We start from the raw sequence: 14,280 nt of genomic DNA on the forward strand, positions 1-14,280 counted from the left end.
ATTATGGCAGTGCTGCTTCAAGATGGTGCCACTCTTGCCATGCAACAGGCTCTTTTCCTACAGAGGAGCACTGACAAACTGTAATGCTCCCTAGAGGAGGGGTCCAGGGTGAACAGGCTCAGAAGATCGAGTCATCTGAGGACAGGACAAGGAAATAAGATTGTTTTCCCTAGAAAAGAGATTTAAGAGAGACCCGGTTGCCTTTAAAATAATTGGAGTATTGGGTAGAAAGCTGAGACACTGAAGTACCAAGGACACACTAGGACCAGTGGTTGGGAGTTTCAGGAAGACCAATTACCATTCAGTGTTAAGGAGAACTTTCTAATAGCTGTTCAACCACAGGGTGGCCTTGTAGAAGACAGTGAGTTCCCTGTCACTGGAGGTGTGTAAGCAGATATCAGAGAGGTTGTAAAGGGGATTCCTGCATCAGGTAGAAAGTTGGATCAGGTCACCTCTAAGGTCCTTCCCAGTTATGAAAATCTGTTGTTGGCCACTGGAGACCTATGGGGGCTTGCTGCTAATAAGTCAGCCCTGGTCTCCTCAGCATTTAGGAAGGAGAGCTGGTAAGTTCTTTTACCTCCCTAGATAATAGTGACAAACACTTGATCACCTACCAACCAGTGGTCAGAGGCAGAGCCCTCCAAGTTCTTATTTTAGTTCAACCCTGAGGGACAGACTCTTGGGAGGGAAGATCACAAAAAGTTTGCTCTTGTGCTGTTTTTCGTTCTCTGAATGTGTACCATCGGACAAGAACCTGTGGGCAGGTGGCTGTTAGGGGATGAGCAGGAGTGAGGGAGTGAGGAAAATGAGACAGCTCCCTGTGTTGAATAGGTCCACTATGGGTAGTTAGGGCTGTTGCCCTGGGATCACTCTGAGAAGACATAAAGATCATGGCTCAGGTTGGGCGTGATGGCTCATGCCTGTAATGCCAGCACTTTGGGAGGCTGAGGCAGATGTATCACCTGAGGTCAGGAGTTCGAGACCAGCCTGGCCAACATGGTTTTTGTGGCAAAACACTGTCTCTACTAAAAATACAAAAATTAGCCAGGTGTTGTGCTGTGCGCCTATAGTCCCAGCTACTTGGGAAGCTGAGACAGGAGAATTGCTTGAACCAGGGAGGCAGAGGTTGCAGTGAGCCAACATGGTGCCACTGCACTCCAGCCTGGGTGACAGAGTGAGACTCCATCTCAAAAATAAATAAATAAATAAATAACGGCTCAGAATTTTGCCACTGACTGATGGGGACCATCTGGGTTATAGTTCCACCAATGTCCATCCTTCATTGGCTGAGGTTTGCTCTTTGGAGGTATTAAGCCCCTGCCACTTTCAGGCGGCCCTGCAGGGGCTGAGAAAAACCTCATGCAGAGAAGAAGAGAAGTGAGAAACTGAGCATGTACCAGAAGCATCGCCATAGCTGCAGCTGGTCAGAGATGGGCTGGAGGGATGTGTGGGCAGCATGTCAGCATCTGGCACAGATCCTTTCCCACCCAGGCCAGGATCCGCCTTCCAGGGCGGTGTGGGGGCCTTGGTTTTGACATTTCAGCCTCTGTGGCCCAGTGTGGGGCGTGGTTCTCCCCAGTTGGTGAGTTCAGCCCAGCCTTGTCTGAATGTCCACCCACAGCTCTCTTGGGTTCAAGTCTTTCTTCTCAGCCCAGCTTCCTCACTGGGCTCTCTGGACTGAGGGCACCAGGGCAATGGGTGCTCCAGGCTGGCACCTGTTCAATATTCATATGTGACCTTGGAACATGATGATATTAGGGACACTGACTCTACTATCCTTCCACACTGTGGTCAAAATTAGGACAAGTGAGAGATTGGCCAGACCCCAGAGTTTCCTGTGCTGACAGCCTAATCATTTTCTAAGAAAAAAAGGCTTGGCCGGCACAGTGGCTCACACCTGTAATCCCAGCACTTTGGGAGGCCAAGGCAGGTAGATCGCCTGAGGTCAGGAGTTTGAGACCATACTGGCCAGGATGGTGAAACCCCATCTCTACTAAAAATACAAGAAAATTAGCCAGGTGCGGTGGCAGGCACCTGTAATCCCAGCTACTCAGGAGGCTGAGGCAGGAGAATGCTTGAAGCCGTGAGGCAGAGGCTGCAGTGAGCCAAGATTGTGCCATTGCACTCCAACCTGGGCAACAGAGCAAGACTCCATCTGAAAAAAAAAAAGAAAAAAGAAAATGCTAAGAAGAAAGCCCCAAAATTCAGAGACCTTCAAAACCTCCCTCAAAGATGGGAAATCATGGCACTGATGTTGGAGGCAGGTCTCCCTGCCAGGCCCTGAAGGCCAATCCAGTTGGCCCAGAACTCCTGTTACTGCCCCTGTGGCTTGCCCAGGTCAGAGGTCTGATCCTATCTCTCTCTTCCCCGATCCCTTCTCCCACTTTCTTGCCCCCACATTCCTGTCTGGCACTCACTGTTCAGACTGTCTTTTCCATCCTCTTTCCCATTCATTACTTCCAGGGGCTTCCTCGTCTTTCAGGTTCACATTATTTTGCTGCAATTTGAAAATCAACCCAGCTCAGTGTTCTAGTGCCCATTTCACCACCTAGGCGAAGTGAGGCTGAGTAGATATTTATAGTAAGTTTGGGGTGACATGGAATCAAGGGCAAGGAGCGGAGTGGGTGTGTGTGTGTCTGTGTGTGCGCGTGTGTCAGGGTGGCAACAATTTGATCACTGTTATTAGGCAAGAGCCCCTCTTATGGCGGCAAATGTTGTCCAGCCAGAAAAACAGCCTGGCCAGCAAATCAACTCAGACAGACCCTGGCTGACATCAGGGAGGATGAGACCAAAAGAGACCTATTGGGCAAGGACATTTCCTGGGATGGCAGGCAGCAGAGAGCTGACTGCCCTGGTCTCTGCCTTTCCTCTCTTCCTCTGCCTAGCTTCTCTCACTGTGGCGCCATGGGCCCCCCGGTGCCCCCCGTGCCTCCCTTTGTCTCTGTCTCAGGCTCTGCTTTGCTTTTTGTCCTGCGGTCCTGAGTGGCTGAGGCTGTGTCGCCACCTCACTTCCTCGCACCTTCACAATCTCCATGCCCCTATGTATGCCTGTCTCTCTTTGGCTCTGTTAGTGTGTGTGCCTCTGACTTTATCTGTCTTCCTGGTCTCTGTCTGCCTTATTCCCAAAGGGCCTGTAACTCCAGAACCCCTGGCAGGAGTGGCTTTTCTGAGGATGGAGCATGGGACAGCCACCAATGTGCTGAGTAGAGGTAGTGAAGGACATTTCCAGCCTAGCAGTCGTCATGGTAACAGCCAGGGCGGGCCAGGCAGGGGATGTGCAGAACCACGTGGGTTTGACCTTTCTGTGGGTGTCAGATTTGAGCAGGAGCTGGGGAAAAACAGAAGGGACTGCTTCCCTCTGGCCCACTCCTCGGCACTTCTGGGCTGGGCTGATTGGCAAAAGGGGGAAGCTGAGAAGTTGTGATAGTTGGCAAGAGAGCAATGAGAGAGACAGGGCTTTAGTCAGAGCCAGCTAGAGAACCCATGGGAAGAGAGACAGGCTGGTCACCAGCAGGCTCCTGTGGTGAGCTGACCGGTGGCAAGCATTAGACATTAGGCCCCCAGGCGGCAGCACTCATGGGCAGGCATTAAAGGTTAGTTCCCTATATTCAGAGCTCCCCCAGACTCCTTCAGATCAAATGTCACTTTTTCCAAATTGCAAAAGCCTTTATTGCTCTAAGGAAAATATACTAAATTAAAAAGAGCAAAATGATTCTTTTAAAAACAGAAATATTATAAATGGAAAACTTAAAAAAAAAGTAAAAGGTATTCCAATCCTCCCTCTGCTTCTTCCGGCTCTAAAATTCCTCCACAGTGCTGGGCATGGTGGCTCACGCCTGTAATCCCAGCATTTTGGGAGGCCAAGATGGGTGGATCACCTGAGGTCAGGAGTTTGAGACCAGCCTGACCAACATGGTGAAACCCTGTCTTAAAAAGAAAAAAAAATTCCTCTACAGTTGCCTCCCATGACTGCCCAGTGGCCACTTCTCTGACAAAGACACAGGAAGGGAAGCCAGATCAGTCATTGCCTGAATGTGAAGGGACTTGGACTGACAGGCTTCCCCCTAATTTGAACCAGTGAAGGAGACTCATTTCCTTCCATGCCCTCTCTCTCTCCTATTGGGGCGGACATACAGGCAACAGGAAGAGGTGTCCACAGGCACCCTGTGACCCCTTAAGGGGGATGCGAGGGCTGCAGGGCAGCCTCGGGTAAGCTCCATGGAGAACACAGCTTACTGGTGGATCCCATTTCCAGACTTTCAAATCATGGCCATGCAAGAAATTTCGAGCTTTCTGGGACACACTGCTATGGAAAACAAGACCGCAGCCTCAGAATAAAAAATATGGTCTTCTTATTTACTGAAAATCCACCTTCAGCAAAGACATGAAGGGGGCGCTCACTAGCCAATAGGTGGGTGACTTAACACAGCAGCACCACAGGCTTTCTTTTATATAGGAGTACAACTCCAAGTCCCCTTGAAGAACTGCCTCTGGCACAGGCACTCAGACAGGGGAAGGGGACACTTGGCAGGATAGGGGACCACAGATCTTGTAATCTTAAGTTAGCATGCTGCTAAAAAACTATTTGAAATGGCTGGGCGTGGTGGCTCATGCCTGTAATCCAAGCACTTTGGAGGCCAAGGCGGGCGGATCACCTGAGGTTGGGAGCTCACGACCAGCCTGACCAACATGGTGAAACCCCGTCTAAAAAAAAAAAAAAAAACTATTTGAAATGAGTGCTGATTACATATATTTGAAAGTGGTCAGCATTACTGAAGCTCCAGCTTTTTTTTTTTTTTTTTTTTGAGATGTATTCTGTTGCCCAGGCTGGAGTACAGTGGTACCATCTTGGGCTCACTGCAACCTCCACCTCCCAGGTTCAAGCAATTCTCCTGCCTTAGCCTCCCCAGTAGCTGAGATTACAGGTGCCCACTGCCATGCCTGGCTAATTTTTGTATTTTAAGTACAGACAGGGTTTTACTATGTTGGCCAGGCTGGTCTCAAACTCCTGACCTCAAGTGATCCGCTCGCCTCGGCCTCCCAAAGTGAGCCACCACCTCCAGCCAAGATCCAGCATTTTTGAAACTTGAACCTTTCTGTCTGTGACAAAATACAGGTTATGTATTTTTGGAGTTGGTCATCACTCTCTAGTTCAGCCCCTATAGAGCTATTACTGAACCTCTGGCCTCTTCCTTGGGTTCTGGAAACCTGCAGGTACCTGTGGCCCCCAGAGCAATGTGCAGGCGACAGAAGGCTGCTGGCACCCTGAGGGCCTCACATGAGGCTGGGACCTTGCGACACAGGTACTGCATCATTCACTGTTTCCCTGCATGGGCTTCAGGAGTGGATGAGAGTCCAGGGCCAAGCCCCTTCCCTCCAGCTGCCTTCCCTCTGTGAGTCCCTTGACTCTTCTGTGATCCTCTCCCCAGCTCAGCTCCTGGGGCTCGCACTGCTCCCCAGGGATCCTGATGAAGTCACAGAGCATCTTCCCAACGCCTGAGGTGGTGTAAGCTAGGGAAGGTGGGTCATTCTGTCAGATACTCCTGCCAGGCCTGGAACCCCTGGTGGTCCTTTGAATTCTAGATTGTCTAGGTTCCTTTGTCTAGAATCCTTCCCTTCTCACTCCACTCACGCTCTGGGCCAGGCCCACCATGTCTGGCTGCCAACTATCTCATGCCACCTGCCTTTGTTCTCTACTCCCTTTGTCAAAACTGTATTTTCTGGTGAATCCCTCTTCCACTTCAAGGTTCAGCTCAAATGCCAGAATACAAATGAAGCTGTCCTCAGTCTACCCTAGTCGATGCTGTGGCCCCATGGAACTTTTTCTCATCATCACTGTAGCAGTCGTGACTCTGTATTGACCTCCACCTCTTGACTGCAGAGTATGTTCCATGGATGAACTGGCTTGTAGTGTGACCTGTGACCTCCAGAGATTGTCTCCGTGTTGCTCACTGAGTATTTGTTCTTGTAGTTGGCCCTCACCAAGAGAGGCCCCTGTTCTGGGATGTGAGCCAGAGAAGGTCCCAGACTCCTTGGAGACAATGGGCATAACTTCATGTGTCGTATTTGCCCTCCACCCAGCTCCCCTGGCCAGATCACAGCCTCTTCCTGCTGCAGGGCCTGCAGTGCCAGGCTGGTTGCAAGGCAGAGGCTCTTCACCTCTGAGAAAACCATAGCTTTGCCCATTGGCACCCCACCTGGGATGCAGGATGGAACAGCAACAGCTGGCTGGCATCTGAACGCTATTTCCCCAGCCCTGGGCAGCCATCTCCTGTAGCTGCTCCCTCAACCCATGGCTTTACCTTGCTGCACTGGAGAGCCTGGAGAGTCTGGAGAGCAAGTGGGCTCAGAGTGGGAAGACAGTGTTCTCTCCTTCCCCTTCCTCCTGGCAGCTGCAGCTGTGCTGCATGATGTGGAACTGAGCACAGTCTTAATTACTGCTCAGCCCTGCTCATTAGTGCCTCTGGAAGCCCAAGAAGCCAGAGTTAGGAAGCCTCAATCACAGTGCAGACCCAGGCTGCAGGCCTCCTGGGTGATTGCCAGTCCTGTGTCTGCTGAATTGTGTCTGTGTGACTTGGGGGTATTTGGGGTACTCCAGCAAAAGACATTCCCTGTCCCCCTGAGACTGGGAAGCTGGAGGGAGTCACTGCTAGATTAACCTTCATGCACAGCTCTGATCAAATACCAATAATGTTTCTCTTGCTGACAGCATAGAGCCTGGAGTCCTTGGCTTAGCAGTCAAGCTCCTCCACAATCTAGTCCCACAGGACTTTCCCAACCTGATTTCCTGCTTTAATTCTGTCAGACAAGGAGGAAAGGCGAAGGCTAGTCCGCCTTGTGGGCTCTCATTGGTGTATGCAGAGCATTTCAGGGACAGCGTATGGTGGAACATGTGAAACTCCACTGCAATCAGAGAAAGATGAACAAATGATTAAATAAACCAAATGCGCTCAACTCCAGCACATTGATGACTTCCCTGCTTTTGCAGGGACTTAGCAAGGAGCCTCGTATGTTGTTCAGCATGTGTTGTTTTTATTTTGGTCGTGAAAAGGAATAAAGAACCAATAAGTGCCTGAAGATTGAACATAAGGAAGCTGAGTTGAGGAGGAGAGAAAGGTAGGCCCTAAAAGCTATGTATCTATAGGCCCAATTTCAATATCTGGAAAAACTCCTTCAAAATATCAATTTGTATACACCCTAGATCAAATGAGATAATGTTCATAAAGGCACTTTTTGAACTGCAAAGGGCTTTAGAAATATAAAGCATTATTCTGTAATATTTCTGTTCAGTGCAGACTTTAAAAAAGATGCTATGGGAGGCTGGAGATTTATGATAATGGCTCATCACCCACAAGGTGCTCACATGGTTTGGGCTGTTTCATTTAATTAGTCATTGCCTCTCACGTAGACTACTGCAGAAGCCTCCTAAGTGGCCTCCCCGCCTCTGCATTCTCCCCGGTTCCATTCATCTTCTATGCTACCATCACATTAATCTTCCTGATGCACAGCTCTGATCAAATACCTGTAATGTTTCTCCTGCTGACTGCACAGAGCCTGCACAGGCTTAGCAGTCAAGACCCTCCACAGTCTGGTCCCCAGAACTTTCCCAACCTGACTTCTCTCCTTCCATCACAGCCGGCATGTGCTCAGAAAGATCAAGTCACTAAACCCAAGACGACACAGATACCAAGTGGCAGATCATAGAGCCAAACCTTCAGACCCTGACACCTGACTCCAAGACCATTCTGACCCACCACATTCTTACTTTGATGGTGCAATGGACTGTGTGTTTGTATCCCTTTAAAACATATATGTTGAAACACTAATCCTGATGTGATGATATACGAAGGTGGAACTTTGGGGAGGTAACTAGGTCATGAGAGTGGAGCCTTTAGCAATGGGACTAGTGCCCTTACAAAAAGAGGCCAGAGGCCGGATGTGGTGGCTCACATCTGTTATCCCAGCACTTTGAGAGGCCAAGGCGGGCAGATCACAAGGTCAAGAGATGGAGACCATCCAGGTCAATATGGTGAAAAACATCTCTACTAAAAACACAAAAATTAGCTGGGTGTGGTGGCATGTGCCTGTAGTCCCAGCTACTCAGAAGGTGAGACAGGAGAATCGCTTGAAACTGAGAGGCAGAGGTTGCAGTGAGCCAATATTGCGCCACTGCACTCCAGCTTGGTGACAGAGTAAAACTCCATCTCAATTAAAAAAAAGGGGGGGCCAGAGATCTAGCTAGTTTTCTTCTGCCGTGTGAGGATACAATGAGAAGTGGACAGTTGGTGATATGGTTTGGCTGTGTCCCAACCCAAGTCTCATCTTGAATTGTAGTTCCCATAATCCCCACGTGTGGTAGGAAGGACCCAATGGGAGGTAACTGAATCACAGGGGCAGCTTCCCCCATGCTATTCTTGTGATAGTAAGTTCTCATGGTTTTATAAGGGGCTTCCCCCTTCAATCGGCCTTCATTCTTCTCCTTCCTGCTGCCCTGTGAAGAACATGTTTGCTTCCCCTTCTGCCATGATTGTAAGTTTCCTGAGGCCTCCCAAGCCATGCTGAACTGTGAGCCAATTAAACCTCTTTCCTTTATAAATTACCCAGTCTCCGCTATGTTCTTATAGCAGCGTAAGAATGGACTAATCCAGAAGAGAGCTTTCTCCCAGAACCAAACCCTGCTGGCCCCCAAATCTCAGACTCCAACCTCAGAACTGTGAGAAATAAACCCGACTAAGGTTAGACCTACTAAGACAAAAGATACTGCTGCAGTGATCTTTCCATGTAGAACTTTTTCTCTTCTTTGCAAAAATTTCCTTAGGACAAATTCCCAGGAGTGGGATTACCAGGTCAAAAAACATTAATATTTTAAATGGCTGTGTGAATTGACATAATGCTTCACAAAAGAACTGGGCTGACTGTCTGGGCATGGTGGCTCATGCCTGTAATCCAAGCACTTTGGAGGACAAAACGAGCAGATCACCTGAGGTGGGAGTTCATGACCAGCCTGACCAAACTGGTGAAACCCCATCTTTATAAAAAAGAAAAAGAGAGAGAGAGAGAGAGAGAGAGAGAGAGAGAGAGAGAGAGAGAGAGAGAGAGAGAGAGAGAGAGAGAACGAACGAACTGGGCTGATTTATGTTTTAGCCAATGACGTAAATATATACAAGTTTCACCAGCCCCTCCTGGGATCTTAGTCCTTCTAATGACTGGCTCCTAATGGCATAGTTAGAATGTATCGTAAAAGTCATTGTATTTGTTCATGTGTTATTCAGGGATTGCTCTCATCAAGTCATTCTTCGAATGTTAACTTCTCGGTGTGGTTTACCCCAACTACTCTACTTAAAATGAAAACACTCCCTTCTCCTGTACCCATTACTCTCCTTACTCTGCTGTTTTTCCATATCATTTGGCATCTTCTAATGTAACACATACTTTTCTTATTTATTATGTATATCCTTGTTTTAAAAACATGATGAAAACTCTTTATAATAATGCAGAACAAGTATATATAGCAAACACTTTCAAAATTTAAACTCCTTCAACATTTCATTCTTCAGCATTATGTATACTTTTAATTGTATATCTCCCCCTGACCCTGACCCTGAGTAGAATGTAAGCTCCAGTTTGTCTATTTAACTTGCTGATGTGTTCCCAAGACTCTAGAACAGAGCCTGGGGCTAAGTAGGATAGTGAGGGGCAAACAAGATAATGCCTGTACATAGCCTGTGGTGGGCAGCACCTGGTACAGAGCTCATGATTAACCAGTGTCTTCTTCCTCTTACATGCCCACCAACAAGAAAATATGAATTATGACATATAATATTATAAATTGGCCAGGCATGATGGCTCATGCGTGTAATCCCAACACGTTGAGAGGCTGAGGCAGGAGGATTACTTGAGCAAAGGAATTTGAGACCAGCCTGGGCAACATAGTGAAACCCCCTCTCTACAAAAAATACAAAAAAATAGCCAGGCGTGGTGGCACATGCCAGGCTGAGGTAGGTGGGTCACCTGAACCCGGGAGGTCAAGGCTACAGTGAGCTGTTATCATGCCATTGCACTCCAACCTGGATGACAGAGACTCTGTCTCAAAAAAAAAAAAAACAAAAATCAACTAAAGAATTAAATGGCCAGGCATGGTGGCTCATGCCTGTAATCCCAGCACTGTGGGAGGCCGAGGTGGGTGGATCACGAGGTCAAGCGAACAAGACCATCCTGGCCAACATAGTGAAACTCCGTCTATACTAAAATACAAAAATTAGGGGGGGCGTGGTGGCGCTTGCCTGTAGTCCCAGCTACTCAGGAGGCTGAGGCAGGAGAATGCTTGAAGCCGTGAGGCAGAGGCTGCAGTGAGCCGAGATTGTGCCACTGCACTCCAGCCTGGTACCTGGTGAAAGAGAGACTCTGTCTCAAAAAAAAAATTATAAATCATAAAAATGATAATTACAAAGAATGTGCAGCAGTATGGAAAACAGTTTATAACTAAAGTTAAGTAAAAAAAAGCAGACTACAAATGTGTCCATGATTACAACTGGGTGAAAATAATTCAAGATCTATACAAAAATAAGGAGACAAGATGATGGGCTCATGTTGAAGAGCTGTTAAGCAGGGATGAAAACTCATGTGCCCAGACGCAGATTTTAAAAGCAGATTCTCTTTGAAGCATCTTTTTTCATTCCAACTGATAAGCATCTTGCTACATGGTGGCAGCAGCAGTAAAATGGGTGATATCAAAGAGAACTATCTGGAAATCATTTATTTTCAATCCAAAATGGAGCCATATATTATGTTTGTCATAAATCTACATACTCTTCTTTTCCAGATGACTATAATTGAAAAGTAGACTCTGCTTTGATATCTGATGGCAGGAGAATAGCATGTTTCCATGCTTTTATAGACATTCCATATGAATGCACAAAACCTATCCCTTGACCTGATCCTGTATGTAATAATGAGGAAACACATGGTCAAGTGCCGAAAACTAGAGAAGAAAAAAGTGAACACCTTGAGCGAGAACCCATAATAGAACAACGTAGCAAAATGTTCTTTTTTTTTTTCTTTCATTTTCTTCTCTGAATCAGCATCCAATATATTTTTCCTTTCTTTTTTTTAAAAATTTTCTGCAAAACGCTCTCTACTACTAAGTATGGCTGCTATCCTTGTGGACAGTATCACAAATGTCAGAAGAAACTGGATCCTCCAGAAGACAGATGATATTGAAGTTCTCAGGGAATGAAAGAGAAATATTACCCTGTGCCTCATTTGCCATTGGAGAAAGTGCAATCTGGTGTATGTACTACTAATAATAACATGTCTTTTCATATTAAAAAAAATCCACAAAATCTTTAGGAGGCTGAGATGGGTGGATTGCTTGAGCCAGGAGTTTGAGAGCATCCTGGGCAACCTAGTGAGACCCCATCTTTAAAAAGTATTAGCCAAGTGTGGTGCATGTGCCTATGGTCCGAGCCACTTTGGAGGCTGAGGTAGGAGGATTGCTTGAGCTCAGGAAGTTGAGCCTGCAGTGAGTGGTGATCATGCCTTTGCATTCCAGCCTTGGTGACAAAGCAAGGCCATCTCTCTCTCTTTTTTTTTTTAAAGACGGGGTTTCACCATGTTGGTGAGGCTGCTCTTGAACTCCCGACCTCAGGTGATCCGCCTGCCTTGGCCTCCAAAGTGACAAGGCCCTATCTCTAACAACGACAACAAAAATCAAAATCTATGCAAAATTTAAACCCATGCTTGGGCTAGTCTGGTGGGAATGAAGATTAATTTACCTAACAATGCTCCTTTGGTTTTTGTAATTCTTCTTTTTGCTACTTTTTAAAAATATAAATTAGGCCAGGCGCAGTGACTCACCCCTGTAATCCCAGCATTCTGGGAGGCCGAGGCGGGAGGATCACAAGGTCAGGAGTTTGAGACCATCCTGGCCAACATGGTGAAACCCTGTCTCTACAAAAATACAAAAATTAGCTGGGTGTGGTGGCGCACGCCTGTAATCCCAGCTACTCAGAAAGCTGAAGCAGCAGAATCACTTGGGCCCAGGAGGCAGAGGTTGCAGTGAGCCAAGATCCCGCCACTGCACTCCAGCCTGGACAATAGAGTGAGACTCCATCTCAAAAAAAAAAAAATTATATATATATGTTTATGTAAATTTAAGGGGTACAGGTGGAGTTTTGTTACATAGATATATTGCACAGTGGTGAAGTATTGGCTTTTAGTGTAGCAATCATCTAAATAATGCACATTGTACCCTTTGATTTCTCATCCTTCATCCACTTCACACCCTCCTATCCTCCAAAGCCTCCAATGTCTTCCCACCTTCCTATGCTCCCGAGTCTCCATGAACACTCTACTATGTTCATGTGTACACATTATTTAGCTCCCACTTATAAATGAGAACATGCAGTAAAAAGTATGGAACACTTCACAAATTTGCATGTCATCTGTATTAGTCCACTTTGCATCACTCTAAAGGAATACCTGGCCAGGTGTGAGGTGGCTCACACCTGTAAACTCAGCACTTTTGAAGGCTGTGGTGGGTGGATCGCTTCAGCTCAGGAGTTCAAGACCAGTTTGGGGAACGTGGTCTTAGAGAAATGCTGTCTCTACAAAAAATACAACAATTAGCCAGGCATGGTGGCACACACCTGTAATCCCAGCTACCCAAGAGGCTGAGGTAGGAGGATCACTTAAGCCCAGGAGTCAGAGGTTGCAGTGATCCAAGACTGTGCCACTGTACTCCAGCCTGGGTGAGAGTAAGGCCCTGTCTCGAAAAAATAAAAATAATAAAGGAATTCCTTAGACTGGGTAATTTATAAAGAAAAGTGGTTTATTCGGCTTATGGTTCTGCAGGCTGTATGAGAAGCACGGCACCAGCATCTGCTGCTCGTAAGGCCTCAGGAAGCTTACAATCATGGTGGAGGGCAAAGTGGTCCTAGTGTGTCATATGGCAAGAGAGGGACCGAGAGAGAGAGGGGGAGAGAAAGAGAGAGAGAGAGAGAGAGAGAGAGAGAGAGAGAGAGAGAGAGAGCGCGAGAGCGAGAGAGAGAGAGCGCGAGAGAGAGAGAGAGAGAGAGAGAGAGAGAGAGCGAGAGAGAGAGAGAGAGAGAGAGAGAGAGAGAGAGAGAGAGAGAAAGTGCCAGGCTCATTTAAACAACTAGATCTCACATGAACTCAGAATGAGAGCTCACTGACTACTGTTGAGGACAGCACCAAGCCATTCATGAGGCATCCGCTTCCATAACCCAAACATCTCCCATTAGGCCCACCTCCAACATTGGAGGTCACTTTTTTTTTTTAGACGGAGTCTTGCTCTGTCACCCAGGCTGAAGTGAAATGGCACAATCTCTGCTCACTACAACCTCCGGCTCCCAGGCTCAAGCGATCCTCCTGCCTCAGCCTCCTGAGCAGCTGAGACTACAGGCGTGTGCCACCACGCCCAGCTAACTATTTGTATTTTTAGTAGAGACAGGGTTTCACCATGTTAGCCAGGATGGTCCTGATCTCTTGTCCTTGTGATCCAGCCGCCTTGACCTCTCAAAGTGTTGGGATTACAGGCTTGAGCCACTGTGCCTGGCCTTTTTTTGGGGGGGATATGGCGTTTCACTCTTGCTTCCATTACATGGAGTGTAATGGCGTCATCTCCCTCATTGCAACCTCCACCTCCCAGGTTCAAGCGATTCTCTTGCCTCAGTCTCCTGAGTAGCCAGAATTACAGGCATGTGCCACCATGGCTGGCTCATTTTTTTGTATTTTTAGTACAGATGGGGTTTCATCATGTTGGCCAGACTGGTCTTAAACTCCTGATCCCACCTGCCTTGGCCTCCCAAAGTGCTGGGATTACAGACATGAGCCACAGCGCCTGGCCTGAGGTCACATTTTAATGTGAGATTTGGAAGGGACAAAACATCCAAACCATCCGATCATCCTTGCACAGGGGCCATGCTAATCTCTGTATGTTCCAAATTTTGTATATGCACTGCAGAAGAGAGTACTCCCTTTTCATTTTGATACAGTTTCAAACTTCAGAAAAGTTGAATGTATAAGGAATTTCCAAATACTTTTTCCCCAGATTTACTGATGTTACTACATTTGCACGTATTTGTACTCTCTCTTCCTCTGCTTTCTCTCTCTGCATATATATGCATTTCCTAAGAATAAACACATAACCAACCAAAGAATATGGTTTCTATTATTTGTACTATTTTTACAAATAAAAAATGTGTATTCTTTTCCTGGGATCCTGGGCCACAGTTTTACCAGGTTCAGGATGCAAGGCCT

General features: G+C 47.1%; 1 non-coding gene across 1 annotated transcript; it reads right to left on the bottom strand.

The window, feature by feature from the left end:
- Positions 1 to 13,892: 13,892 nt before the first annotated feature.
- LOC118145306 (U6 spliceosomal RNA) lies at positions 13,893 to 13,994 on the bottom strand. Its single transcript, XR_004730430.1, has one exon. It is a non-coding gene; the product is annotated as a U6 spliceosomal RNA (small nuclear RNA).
- Between the last annotated feature and the right edge of the window lie 286 nt (positions 13,995 to 14,280).

Source organism: Callithrix jacchus, chromosome 8 (assembly GCF_049354715.1).
Source record: "Callithrix jacchus isolate 240 chromosome 8, calJac240_pri, whole genome shotgun sequence".
NCBI lineage: Eukaryota > Metazoa > Chordata > Mammalia > Primates > Cebidae > Callithrix > Callithrix jacchus.